We start from the raw sequence: 14,447 nt of genomic DNA, 5'->3' as shown, positions 1-14,447 counted from the left end.
TGTACTATGGGGTCAATACCAGAGCAGGAAGAAAGTTATTTATCCTTTTTTAACCTGATAAGGATTTTTCCTTGTTTTAAATGCCTGTCTACGAAGATTTCCAAGACAAACAGAGAAGCATTTTACCTGTCCCAAAATGCAGACCTGCACAGGGATGGGCTGGGAAGTGGTAGGGGCAGGGACACTGTGCACTGAATTGCAGGATATTTGAAGTGAAGTTACGGTGCACTGGTAGGGTTGACTTGAATAGGACTGACAATTCACCCCCCTCTCTTACATGCGCTCCTGTAGTGTGCTGTAGTCAAAATCTGAATGATGTAAGAAATAAGTAGAGACCTTGGCTTGCTACTGTTGGTCCAGATGGGCTGCAGAAACAAGCTTGAACACAAGCAATGCAGAGTTTGAGGGGCAGCATGTATCATCACTGGGTCCTCACGCTCCAGCTCTGGTAACATGACCTAGGTAACAGACAAAAACCAAAAGGTGCTGTCAGTCCCTGCTGCAGATGCTCCCAGCAGAGAAACGTGGGATGGGGATCCATGGCCTGCTTGTGCGCATGAAGGCAGCAAGCTCAAGGGCTGGATCCTGCTTAGTCTCTGCTCGGGGGGATACGGGGCTGGATGAAAGGAGCCAGGATACATGAAATACGATAACTGGAAAAAATACAAACCAGAAGATGGGCTGTTTAATGCACTACAGATCCAGCACAACAACCAGAGCTGAACAAAAAGCGTTCTTCGTATAGAAACAAAGACACCAGCTCAACCCGAGGAGAACCTGGCAGGAGAAGGGTGTTTTCTTAGCTTGTGTTTCCCAGCACTGTGCGGATCAGACCCAAGCCTAGCATGCAGTGGCGGCTTCCTCCTTCCACTGCATCTCTCTAAAGCGCTTCTTTCAGTGCAAGCACCTCCAAGCTCCCCTTCTTTGGTGTCTATGGCTTGCACCCTTGTTTTTCCTGCCCTACCTGGCCTTCTTGCTACTGCTTCTGCCTCTGGCCTTCCCACTCCTGAGGTCTTCCCTCTGCTGATTGAATTAGTAGGAGAGTTGGTGTCACATTTAATGACAGGGACAGAAAGAGAAAGTCTTCCCCAACCATCGGGACGTTGATGGTTTGCAGAGTGGGTTGCTCTGACAGATCACCCACCAAGAAAAGCCTGTTGTCCTTATGGAGATCAGATACCTCAGGCTGGGAGTGAGACCTCAGGTACAGTACTGGGCGATGCAGAAATCACTGCTCTGTCCTGGGATCTACCAAGTCAAATTCTGTCTCTGGATAAGCTGGAATCACATAATTACTGGTGAGTTTTTCCTGTTGTCTGCAGGTCCTTTTGAGCCACTGAGCTGAGCTCTCCCCACTAGGGATGGTTTTCTCCTTGCCATAACAGCAGGAGCTGCAAGGAGCCGGCAGTTGTGAGGAGCTATTTCCCTTTGGAAAAGCCCTCTGCGAGGGTCTGGGGGAAATCCTCATGCTCAGACACCACAGCCCCACCGTGACAACCCTGGCACCAGAGCCCTGAGGGTGCCGGTGCTCACTGACAGCTCCTGGGGGTAACAACCACCCTTTTGTTCTCGCTCAAGCTCACAGCTGAGTCCTGTTGCACGATGTGACCTCCTGCAGCAATACAAATACAAACGTCAGGCCTGTGACTATTAATAGTGTTTCTATTCCTGCTGCCATTATGATTGCTTTTTGCTACTATTAATAATAATATTTACATATGCAAAACCACAGATGCAAAACAGATGGTTTGGTTAGGACTTCTGAAAAAAAAGCCTTGTCTCTGCCACATCTATTTATGACAAAGAGAGAGGGTTAACCACACAGAATGCCATATAGAGAACAAATAGATGGGGAAAAAGAATGAAATAATTCCTTCCATATTCCTGACAGAGGCCAAAACTTATCCAATCCCTCTTTTCTGCTACTCTCCTTTCTAGCATTTGAGACTCTTTTCCAATACCAGGTCAGGGATGGTTTCCATATTTGTTCAGAGTTGTCTAATTTTATTTTCCAGTTCAGCTATTATTTTTTCAGATGCAGCTTTTCCTGATGGGTGGAAAATACAAAAGGAATCGCTCATCTGCTCCCTGCAAGCTTTTTCCTGACCGCTGGGAAGCTCAGGCACTATTCCAGGCCTGGAGTAAACCTTGCCTTGTGGAGAAAACTTGATCCTTGTTTGCTGAGTTCACACGTCTGGGAATAATTTAAGCTAAGGGGAAAAGTAAAAGTGAGAAAGACTACCACTGCCCCTGAGCCCATCTCATCCCCTGCACCGTGCAGCCCTGCCTAGGAAGATGGCTGCACCATGCAAGATGAACAACCGCATCTCCACAACTCACCAGCACTGTAAAGCAAGAAAGGGGCAGCACAGAGCAGGGCAAGACTTTTGGCAGCTTCCCCCAGGCCTGTCTCACAGAGATGGAAAATAATGGAGAGCCTGCCAGCAGCACGGCATCCCCCTCTGCTTCCAGTGGTGGCTGCTGTAGGGCTGGGCTGTCTCAGGGACACAGCCAGCAGCAAGGAGCTGAGGGATTGGTTTGGGTGACCAGCTTGCTCTTTGCTGCTGGTTGTCCCACAAGGATGAGGAGGAGGGGAAGGACAAGGCTGAAACAAGGACTTCTCTGGCCTCCACTGATAAGTAGCTTTGAACTGGAATCCTGCAAGAGTCCCACCAGCATGAACAGCTTTCCTGTGGGCATGCTTTGGTCTCCAAGTATTTATGGTTGAGTGAGCATCATCGGCTCCCCCGCACCCATGGGTGTCATGTTTGTGGCCAATATGACTCCCCGGTTCTCTCCTACTGACAAACACCCTTGGGGACACCCTGATTTCCCCAAGCAACCCCAGGCCCAGCTGCTCCTTCCATGAGCAGGAGGAGGAAGAGGAGGAAGGGTCCATATGCTCTGCCACAACACAGCAACGCTTAAATGGAGAAAGGCACTGGACAGCATGCTGAGTAGAGTGCAGCATCCCCAAGCACTAATGAGTAATAAAGTGCCCCACAAACTAAAAAGCCCCCAAGTGCTGCTGAGGACTAAGTACTCCCTGAATACTCACATCTCTCTCAGGTCAAATTCCACTCTTTAAACCAATCCCCATTACACTTTACACATCAGACTGTAGAAGGCCTCAGAGGGGCTGTTAGGGTCTATTGTAGGGGAATAAAGGAAGTGTCAAAAAAGACTTTTAATGCCCAGTTAAAAATGGCCAAAATCCAGCCGGCAGTTACCTGATAAGCTGCAAGGTCTCTACTGGGAGAAATATTTTGGTTTTTAAATTGTCTCAACCCTTGCACACTTACAAGAGCTGGCCTTAGCTCTAAGCTAAAGCTTTGTCAAATACATTAAAACAATATTAAAAGCCTGGCTTTTGTTCCATAAAGACTTTAAATGCTCGTTGGTTTGGGGTTTGGGATTTTTTTGGGGTTATAATGAGTAATTATTGAACACATCAGAGCGCTGCAGACCTCTGCAGCTTTGTGTGGTTTACAGCATCAACACTTCTCCCAGCACAGCAGCAGTCCCATCACTGCTGGTTCCCATACCTGCACAGTGGGGACAAAGTGCTTGGGGGATTAACAACTCCAGAGAGGTGTAACAGGGCAGTGCCAGTCCCATGTCCATGGGCTCTGGTCATTACAAGAGAAAATGTTCCCAGTGCCCTCAGTGTGAATTAACCTCTTACTCTTCACAGGGAAACTTGGGAGATTGAACCCATTTACTGGTTCAGATAACCTCTTTTGTGAACAACTTCCCTAATGGGCTCAGGACTCTGCCTGGGCTGTGGTGTCCATCACCATGGCGCTGTTGGTGGTTTTTCTTATGTATACATTTGGACAGCCAGAGGTGTTTTCAAAGCAGATCTGTAATTCATTCAAAGACTCGGTGTGTCAACAGCCAAGAAACCCAGGTTCACACTGCAACAGGGTATTTCTTACCATCCCATGTTGTTCTTCTGTGCTGTAAGGACTCTCCTGGGCAGCCCAGCCTCATGGTGCTGTTTTGCTTCCATTGCTGTGCTTTGGGAAGTGTGTTTGCATAGTAGCAAGGGAGGCCAACACACAAAATTAATAGCAGTTGAAGTTCAGTGCAAGTCTTGACTGTCAGGAATGCAGCATTAAAAACAAAACTTAAGGCTTCCATATTGCAAAACCTATTAACTGCTTTACCATAACTGCAGTCATGCCAGTTCAGTCATACTGGAGCTTTTACCAAAGCATGACAGCCCATTTGTTTAGCTTGGGCCAGGCTTAAAGTTCTGACGAAGCCTAATCTTGTGACCTTTATTTACTTTGGCCAGGGATGCTTTCTGCACAGACGACTTCCTATCCTTCCTAATCTTTCCTGCAGGAAAGGAGCTGGGAGTTATGAGTCGGGGGAGGAAGGCAAAGCCAACCAGACATGCAGCCAGAGAGAAACAAGCACTGCACATGTCGGTGAAGTGGGCCAGGTTCTGAGACCTTTTCTGTTAAAGGAAGGAATTTAAAGGGAAGTCAGCACCTCTGCTGTCATCATTTGAGATGTGTCAAATCCATCATCATTTCTCTGGAATTTTACCCATCTGGAAATATGGCTGGCTGCAACTGCGAAACTTCACGGCTTAAGGATGGAAAAGTCTCTGCTTGGCTCAAACCTGTCAAACCTCCCACTGAAACAGATGAATTTTGTGGGTATAAACCCGTGGCAACTCCCTGGGATTTGTCACTGAGGGGCTGCTCACAGGTCTGGGCCATTCATCCCCTACTGAGCAAGCTGGCTCTCAGCAGATCTGTGAAGCACCCATGGAAGGAGCTGCTCTCTCCTGTGTGACAACAGAGGGAGCATGGACCCTGTGTCAGGCAGCCTCGCTGGATGCCGGCAGTTCAATAAGGGGAACTCCCTTGCTCCTCACCTCCATCTCTACAGGCTAAAACTAACTCAGGAGAAGCACATGCAAACGCCAGCCTCGGGCATCGTGCTTTTACCACCCCTCTAAAATCTGCCTCTTCACATCCCCTACAGCTCCAGACCACTTTAACGTCATGCTTCCATTTGATGCACATTCTCTAAAAGAAAGCAGGGAAGCTGAAGCACTTCCAGTCTTTGCCTTCTGCTTTAAAACACCGACCAACGTTAAGGGCTGTGGACAAGCCACGCACGGACCCTTCTGATGCAATTACAGCTTAAGCTACACACAAGAAATACCCAACTTTCCCTTGGCCTTTTCTTCAATTTGCTTCCCAACCCATGAACAGCAGCGGTAAGACCAGAGACAGAAGGGGAAAAAATAAGAGAGAAATCCCCAGCACACACACTGATTGTTTTCTAAGAGAAAGGGCCCTGCAGTGGCATTTACCCATCACTGGAGGCACAAGTCACCCGGGACACGACACCATTTTTCCACTGGAAGTCAGATGCATGAAGTATCAAACCACTTTGTTAAAATGTCTTTCTCATGTTTTGAAGTAAAATGGTTAACACAAACCTACCTTTCCAATGCAGCAGTGAGGGGCTGTGCACCGTGCCAGCACCAGAAGTGCTGGTGAGCTTCACAAAATCACTGCCTTTTAGTGAGAAATAGGAATGCAGAAACAATGGGGTGGAGGGCATTTATAGAAGACAAAAGACCAGTCAGGTTTGGACTCTGATATCTTGGGTTTGACCGGTTCCCATGAGTTGAATAAAGAATTCTGAGTATCTGGAAATATTCCCCAGATTCATTCCCACAGAAGAGAGTACTTAAAAGCATTCTAAGGTTAATGGGAATGTGATGAAAGAACCATTTCTGTAGAGCGGTATTTTGAGTACATGCCACCTTTAAATGCGTTTTCCAAGCATTATAGCAGAGAAATTTGGGATAAGGTTCAAGTCTCTCAAACTTTGGAAAGCAAGTGATGAGGAAGCAATCCATTGTGCTGCTGCAGAGATGGCTCCAGTTGGTGGCTCAAGGGCTGTGCAGTGGCTGAGCTTGGGCAGCCAGGAGCGAATGACCAGCTGACAGGGAAACAGCACCCAGGTTTGCTCTGATAAAAGCCCTGAGGCTGAGTGCAGCCATAGGAAAGGTACATGCGTGCTGCCTGTAGGGATTTGTACCAGAATGACAGCTTCTTGCCTCAAAGGGAAAAGCTGTCACTTTCAAGCTTCCCTAATCAAACAACTGGGGAGTATGTGAGCATGCGGCACCCCTAATTCCCATCTAACCATGCAGCCAAGAACTGGAGTTTGGAAATGCAGTGAATCTGATCAGTAGGGAGGGTATGCTTTCCTCCTGGTGTAAAACAGCATATCCCAGAGGGGCTTTACAAACCCAGGAGTGCACTGGAGCAGTGCACGGTGCCCCTCTGCAGCTCAGAAGACATTAATTACTACATGAGCCGTAGCAATGAGTCTCCCTCGCCACCAGGGTGTAGTGACCTGCTCCGAGAAGGGCTGGGATTTGTGGAGGGGGGCATGGCAATTGCATTCCCTGCCTGCACCAGCAACCCAGGCTGCTTATGCAGTGGCTGTGACCACTGCAAAAGGTGGTAATGCAATTACATACATAACATGTTGGTTCGTTGATACCACTATTTTTGTATTTTATAGAGAAAAAACTCTCTAGCATCAAAAACATTTGAATAATTATTGCATTATTGGGGTCTTTTTGCTGTTTACAAATACTTGTATCATTAAGGATTATGATAAGGATGTCAAGCTCACTAGCAACATTAGGAGAAAGCCTATGAAGGCCACTACTCTTTAAACTACTTAAGAGCAGCTTAGTGTGAGCTGTACATTGAGTTTAGATCTATAACAACTGCCTTGCAATGTTTCCTCTCTGTAAAACTATGATTGGTAACAACCTTAAAAAGGCTTCAACATAGATATACATTTCAAACCCAATGGCTCAGTGCAGCAAGTGACATATTTTATGCAGAACAAATGCAGAAGTCTCGTAGGTGTTTTGCTGAATCAGGACCCTAAAGTGGGCGCTAATTTCTACCACTGCGTAGTGCTTTTGGAAGGCACTGGATTTTAAAGGACCCTACAAAACTGAATGCTGATCTCACCACTGGTGTGCTCTGTCCCCTCTGCTCCAGTACCACCCTGCGTCCCTGCATCCAAGCCCAGAGGTGGGGGCACAGCAGATCAAATCGATTGCACACTCCCATGCTATGGATGTTAGTGAACAAGCTCCTCGTGACCCCTCACCTTTCTGTCATGGGAAAATGTTGGAGACATTTGCCCCTCTTTGCAGGAACAAACAGCAGCAGTTTTACATCACGGGGAAAGACCATATTAATGAATGTGCTTCCTCACATCAGGTGCACTTTGGAGTGTAGCTAAGCAGTTCTGCAAACCACCAAGCTCCCCAGCAGAGTTCTCAAGATTTATCAGACTGAGGAAATAAGGTTTGCATTTCTATTGACTTAGCCTTAGTGCCACGTAAGGCACTGGGAAGAACGGCTGGAAAGAAAGGCTCTGGTGATAGACTGATCAAGCTGAAGTAGTGAGAAGCAATCAGACCAGAGCAAAGCAAATACAAAGGCTGCCTGCAGGCAGCCGGGACCAGGCGGCTGTGCTTGCCTTCCTGTTTGTGTTTACCAGGACACAGCTCCTGCTATTAACTGCATTGTGCTTGCAGGGAGCAGCAGCTCCAGTGATGGATGGCTTCTGCAGAGATCCTTTGTACCTGCCAACAAGGCTGAGCAATAAACAGCCTGAGGCAGCATCCACTTCACTTCCTTAGCACATAAGTGAACTGTGCCCAGCTTTCACATCACGCACAGGAGCCAGCTTGCAGCTGCAAAGTTTACATGTGTCCAGACAACTACACACCAGCAAGTTCCTACAGCTCCCTCCACATCGTGGGGGAGGTGAGATACAAAGTGCTGAAAGCCAAAAGGAAAAAGCAATAGGTGCTTTATCAATTACCTGCGGATCACTGACCATGTACCTTTGCAGGGTACATGTGGAGAAAGACTCATCTTGCAGCTTAGCAGCATTCTCAGCATGTGGTTGCATTTAGTTGGGAAGCTGTGTTGAAGGTTCAGGCATTGGATCACCTCTAAACGCCGCCAGCCAGTCTCCCTGGTCCATGGTGCTAACACCACTGGTGCTGCTGGAAGAGTCTCTGGGAGGCAGACACAATCTCACAGCTCCACGTGCTCTGGAGCTCCACAAACTGTGTATCAGAGAAAGGGCAGGAAAAGGATTTAGATTACCTGTAATCAAGCATTCATTACCAAACCACCTTAACCCAGGGAAGTGAAGAGACAACGTACCCCTGATCCCTGCATCCGCAGTCACCTCCCCTCTGAGAACATGCCTCACATTTGCCCACTCAGACAAGCAGACCCCCTCCAGCCTGCAGCCAGCCTATAGCCAGCATGGCTGGCTCTGTGCAAAATCCCACAGCCTGTAATTTAGCATTGACCTTGGCCTGCATAACGTCCAGCAGAGAGCACAAAGGTGTGTGACCCCAGCCTGTCCTAATCCCTCAGCCCCTCCAGCCCTGGGATCCCTGCGGATGGTGGTGGGAGCTCCCAGCCCCGAGCAGCTCCAGCCTCAGCCCCGAGCTCTCCAACTTGCCAGTGTGTTTGCAGAGCAGAGCGTGTCATGCTTCTAAAGAGTGACAAATTACCAGGAAGGGCTCCCCCCGCACCCCAGCTCCGCTATGCACAGCCGAATTCCCCCGTGCCGCATTAACAGCTAATAAAACAATAGAGCTTTTAGTGGAGGACTTCAAAGGGATCTCTGGCAGATGAATGAATTTAACATTTCTTCACTTACTGTCAGCACTGAGGGAGAGAAGGGCAGGCTGAGGTCGAAGGCTTCGGCAGCAGCAGCAAACAAATACAGGCTGGTATTTGGGCTACTGCAGAAAAATGAGTGGTAAATCAGCTAAGCAGTTGGCAAGAACCAGGTTTTTCTTCTCCTCTATCGCTGCTCATCCACTTCAGCTGCCCTATTTTCTTCTCTTTGTGCGGTACATAGCCACTACAAAAAAATACCATCAAAACTGAAAATCGCCATAGTTACACCTAAATCGTAGGCCAAGTCACCAACAGCTTATTATGGCGCAGCCTGGCCCAGACTCAAGCAAACATGATTGTTTTCCAGCAATACATTGTGTTTGGTCACATTAAGCACCTACATGAATTAAGTTTTCAATTGTGCAACTAAGAGTGGATTAATATTATTTAAAAGTTATCTCTCTTTTAGGAACTGGAGAAGGAAGTATGAGAAAGCAGGAAAAGTGAAGAGAATAGTATTTGTCATAGCTCAAACCATACCTCCTTGGGTGTGTAAAGACTCTCCAGCATCTTACTCCCACACGGAGCAAGGGAAACACAGAGCTGAGCATCATAAATTGCTTGCTGGTGGAGAAATCAAGGCTTCACAGCTCCCACCAGGGAGGCTGTGCCAGCCAAATCTTCATCAGGGATAGAACCTATGGGGCAGTTTGGAAGGGTCTAGAGATAGAAGAGATCTTAAACAGATGGAGCATCATTTCTCAAAACTGCCACAAGCGACACGGCCCAGTTTCTTATATTTCTCCTCCATTTTCTGACCAGCTTGTGTTAAGTTGTAGCCTTTACTCCCCCAAAGTATCTGAGGCAGAAAGAAAAATCTGATTGTTCTGTACACATTTTTTTTACCCTCATGTAGTACACGATACCCAGAACAACAGGAATAAATTATCTTAGTTTGTAGGGCTGGCATGTTTTAGCCTCTTGAATACCATCATCTATATTCTACACATTCCCAAGTCCAGCCCAAACGGCTTGCTCTGGAAAACAGCTTTAAAGTTCGCAGTCATTTATGTCGCATTCACATCTGCTGCCAGCTTTTCAAAGCATTCTCCTTTTGGCTGTCCTACAAAACACGTCTGCAGCGGACACTTCCCGAGCGCTCACCGCCACCGTGCAGCGATGGCATTTGCATGCAGTCAGCTCATGGGGAGCTGCGGCGCTGCTCAAAAGCAGCCGGCTCACAAGCAGGGAGGGAGGCGGCCTCCTGATAACTGAGCTGACAATTTCTAGGTTCTCTAAAACAGACCCTTCCAAGAACGCCCTTTGTTCAGCAGTTGCTCCATTCAGTCTCTCTCCCTGTTTGCTTGTAATTTATTCCTTCTAAAAGCCTTGCCCTAGGCTAGTAGAAAATTAAAACAAGGAGCCAGATTTTCTCTTTTTTTTCCCTCACATTTGCTCTTTCATCAAGAACAGTGAAAATTTGGCACAGTTGAATATTTTGTTCAGCTCTTTCTTTCAGACTTTGAAGTCCCCTAAAGCCTTGGTAGGAGTCTAGGCTTCCACTCACATCTGCTTTCCATGAAGCCATTTACCGCACTTTATTTGTGCCATATTAGATTTTTCAGGACAGGGACAGAACTAACGAAGCATTTACATTCCTGAGAGTGGCATATATACAACTACCACATTACTCTGATAGAAACAAACTACAACTGACATATTGCAAGATCTCAAGCAAGGAGCCATGTTGTACTACAGGGAGCAAAGGCTCCGGTGCTGTTGGTTACTTCTTCTTTTCAAAGCTCACTTAACATAAAACACCCTTAGAGACCATTTTACTTTACCTTTTTATCAAGAGATGCTGTAATACCTGTAAGAAAATGAAAGAAAATGTCTTATAAAAGGGAGAGCTTGGAGGGAACCTTAATGAAAACAAATAGTGGCAGAAAAGAAGCTGCATCAGAGACAGTATCAATGACACAGAGCACTGTCAACAAGATAATGGCATCATGCTGCTAACAAACTGCCAAGGCATTTCTTTTACAAGCAGAAGTCTAATCCTCTGACAATGCTCCATTCCAAGGACTTTATTGCTATCAGAGCAAGGAAAGGGTGTTGATTGAATGTTTTTGTCAGATGGATCCTGTCAAACAATATCGATTATTCTGACTATTGATTATTCTGCTGTTTTCTATTTCATATTTCTAACTAAAATGAATAAATATTCACATATTGACAATGTTATTGAGACTGTTCCAAGTCAGGGGTGAAAAGTAGCAACTGAGAAAAACATGCCTCGGAGGAGTCAACATCAAGAGCCCAGCAAGCCCATTCTTTGAGCATAATCTCCAATAGCTGCCTGAGCCCAAAGAGGGGAAGATTGTGAAAAAGCCAGCTGGGACTTGGAAAGCTCATCACAGGATTGCCTATCCAAGCTCAGCACAGCTCCAATCACTGAAGCTCACAGAAGAAACGTTTTTTGGAATCCAGCCCTTTGCCATGCAGGCAAAGGACCAAATCATAACCAAATGACAAAGTGTGAAACGTGCTTACATTCATTCAGGCTTTGGAGGAAAAAGTGATTTACTGGCTAAGCTTGATCGCAGGGGCTGCACGTCAGCTAGCAGGCAAAAGTCTTCATAATTACTGCTTCACATTTGTTAGAGCAGAAATGTCCAGATCAAGCTGTTATGTGTTCTTTGGGTAACCAAATACCTGGTTTGGTTGTCTAAACAGACGTAAAAATCACAGCCCAGGTATAGCTATGAACAACTGCAAGGAGGGTGATAACCCTGTGCACCTCAGTTTCTCTCTCTGCTTGAGAGAGTAACACGTCCATAGTGGAAGTCATTTACCACATCCTGTCACTGAGAGGTAAGATCATGACTATATACTGGAGGATTATCCTGGGTTTGATGGGAAATATAGAGAGGGCATGTATGCCCCATCTGTAAAGCTCCATTTAGTTTCCCCCACCCAAGCGGAACTGTACTGGTTCATCAACTGGTTTTCCAGGGTCCCCTCCCTTCTTTCCAATACATCCTTTTTCCTAACAGTTTGTTTCTTCATTTCTTTCCATGGAAAAAGTTTTCAAAGCAGGAGGGTATTGAAATACCCCATGAGACAATCACTGCAGTCTGCAAAAGATGACCATCCCTATGTCTCTTCTGTTACAAGAGATATCCCATACCTGTAGGACACCTTCACTACTGCCATGTATTTTGGTATCAAATAGCACATCCCTTACAGAATATTGAGATGTGAATCAGGTGTTTAAAGGTACTGTGGATCCGGAAGTGTTCCCTAACTTGTGCAGGGGATTGGGTGCCCCAACAATGTTCAGGTCTCCCCTGTCCACAAGAGACATGGGTCGTGCTGGGAGGTGCTTGCAGTCACTGAAACAGGGACTGTGGTGGATATCAGGAGGTAGGGGGGCCCGAGAAAGGGATGCTTTTTCCTGCTGCCTTAGGGAGTTGAATTATTTCATGATGGCCAGGGGAGGGAAAAACCACAGCACTACGTTCAAAAAAGAAAAAACATGATTTAAAAAAGTGCTGTGCCAGGTAAAACTCCTCTGCTTTGTTATTATGAGAGTTCCCAGTATTGATAATTTCTCCTGGTTGCTGGTTTGTAAGTTACTCCTGAGTAGAAAATTCAATTACATGGGCCAAGTCAACAATAATGTTTTTCCTGGCAGCGATTCATTTTGCCAGTGGAAACATTTTTCCCCCTTTTCTGGATTCAGCTCTGCAAAGTTGCTAAATTCTTCCAGATCCCTGGTCTGATGTGATCATAAATATCCTGATTGTATTCCACTGATTGACAGACTGGGGATGGATTAAGTGGGGATTACAGCCTGGAATGATCAAAATGTGCTTTCATGGTCAGTAACTCTGCAATAAGTCATAGTTCCAATGTACATTAACTATATAATCTAATTAACATAGCTGTTTATGTATTTAATATTATTCTTAAAACTTTTTAATAAAAGAGGTTTTAAGAAGAATTATATGTTGTTTAAAATATAAGAACCTGTTCCTTGAATGTACAGTAGTTTGGGGTTTGCGCTGTCATTAAGACAACTAATAAAACTATCTCTTACTATTAAAATGTGATTTGAGCAGTATAATGGGCCTAATTCTACCCCCACTGATAGGCGGGTAAAACTCAGGTTCTCTCTGTTTTATTTAAAGTCACCTTGGGTTTACATTTTAGTAATTCAGGGCAGAATTTAGTTCATTAGGATTAAAACCCTACGTTTTTAATAAACTGAGACTATTAAATCCATATAGGCACATAACCAAAAGCATCTGAATTTTCTAAGGTCCTTGGCACTCACAGGTCTCAAGGCTGTCATTATTGACTGAGTGGGAGCAGCAGGAATTATTCTTATGGGTACAAACCTTAGATGTTTTACTGAACAGGTTAACGTACACAGAATATATACCTAATGATATCAAACCAAATGAAACAATTCAAGGCCAAACTCCAAGCTACAGCAATGTGTTCAGCAGCTGCACTTGTGAATATAAAAAGAGCTTGCTATTTGATTGCAAGCTCAAGGAATTATAGTGGAGATGTTTTGCAGTTGTCCATAAAAACTGAAATCTGAAACGAGTAAATATTTTGCAGGACTGTGGATTCTCTGCTGTCTCCAATCCACCCAGCCTTAAAGTCAGCATCTCAGAGCTGTGACTCATGTTGCTTTGCACCAATACCTCTACTCCAAGATCATTTTTTAGCTTTTAGATGATTTTGCATTTTCACTTACTTTTGGTGCCTGCTGGAACTGCAGCTGAGTGTCCCTGAACCTGCTGCTCTCCCTTTCCACGCTCCTGCTATGAATGGGGGCATCACAAACCATGCTGGCCACAGCTGGAGGCTGCAGCTTCTGCTTAAAAGGCTCAGGAAGGTATTCAAGCTCCATCAGTTATCTCAGGACTCTGCATTTGGTGGCCCAATGACAGGCTCCCAAGTTTAGTATGGTAAGTACTGCTGAGCAATACTGATGAGAGGCAGGGTGAGACGGAGCCTTTCTGCCATGCTCCCTCTCACACCCACTTTGATCATCTCCTTCCACTGCATGGCCACCCTCTCACCTGCCTTCTTACAACTTCTTCATGGCCTGAGAACTTTTAAAACAAAAAGGAGCTGAAAAGCTTCAGGATGTCACCCTCTGATGTCCCTGCTGCCCTCCTGATCGGAGGGACTGCTTGTTCTGATGCATGGACATCCCTAACCGCGGATCAGGATGGACAACACCTGACTCAGACTTAGAACCTGATCTGGTGATCAGAAGAGGGTTCATCCCTCTGCTCACCTGACACCTGCGGGTCCTGGCACAGATCACAACCCCACTGGCTGTCACCAGAGATGGGGTGCTGACGGCTTGCCTTTAGACTGGCCTTGTGCAGGAGTCAATCCATCAACCCTGGATGAAGCGCATTCCATCATACCACCGATCCTCCAAACCACACAGAAAGCTCTACCCAAAATCCCTTAAAATGAAGTAGGAATAGTTCAATTTAAAGGAATTAGAAGCATCTTTAAAATGTGATGGTTCCCATCATACGAAGTCCCTGCGCAGTGCACTGCCCGACAAGCCTGATTATTCCCCAGCCAGCCGGGGGCTTAGAAAATATGTCGAGCACTCAAATCATTTTAGATCCTGCTGCACTGTACATACCCAGAATCCAAGCAGGGTTCACATTCGAGGGCTTATAAAAACTTGAA

General features: G+C 46.0%; 1 long non-coding RNA gene across 1 annotated transcript; it reads right to left on the bottom strand.

The window, feature by feature from the left end:
- Positions 1-1,070: 1,070 nt before the first annotated feature.
- LOC133224152 (uncharacterized) lies at positions 1,071-8,841 on the bottom strand. The gene is made up of 3 exons (XR_009728779.1): positions 8,752-8,841; positions 7,916-8,143; positions 1,071-1,612 (listed from the first exon to the last, which is right to left on the bottom strand). It is a non-coding gene; the product is annotated as an uncharacterized LOC133224152 (long non-coding RNA).
- Positions 8,842-14,447: the final 5,606 nt, after the last annotated feature.

This window comes from Neopsephotus bourkii, unplaced genomic scaffold, assembly GCF_033783945.1.
Source record: "Neopsephotus bourkii isolate Nb327-2 ecotype Australia unplaced genomic scaffold, CSIRO-AGI_Nbou_v1 NB_1663, whole genome shotgun sequence".
NCBI classification, from domain to species: domain Eukaryota; kingdom Metazoa; phylum Chordata; class Aves; order Psittaciformes; family Psittacidae; genus Neopsephotus; species Neopsephotus bourkii.
This window is presented reverse-complemented; position numbering and strand designations above follow the sequence as displayed.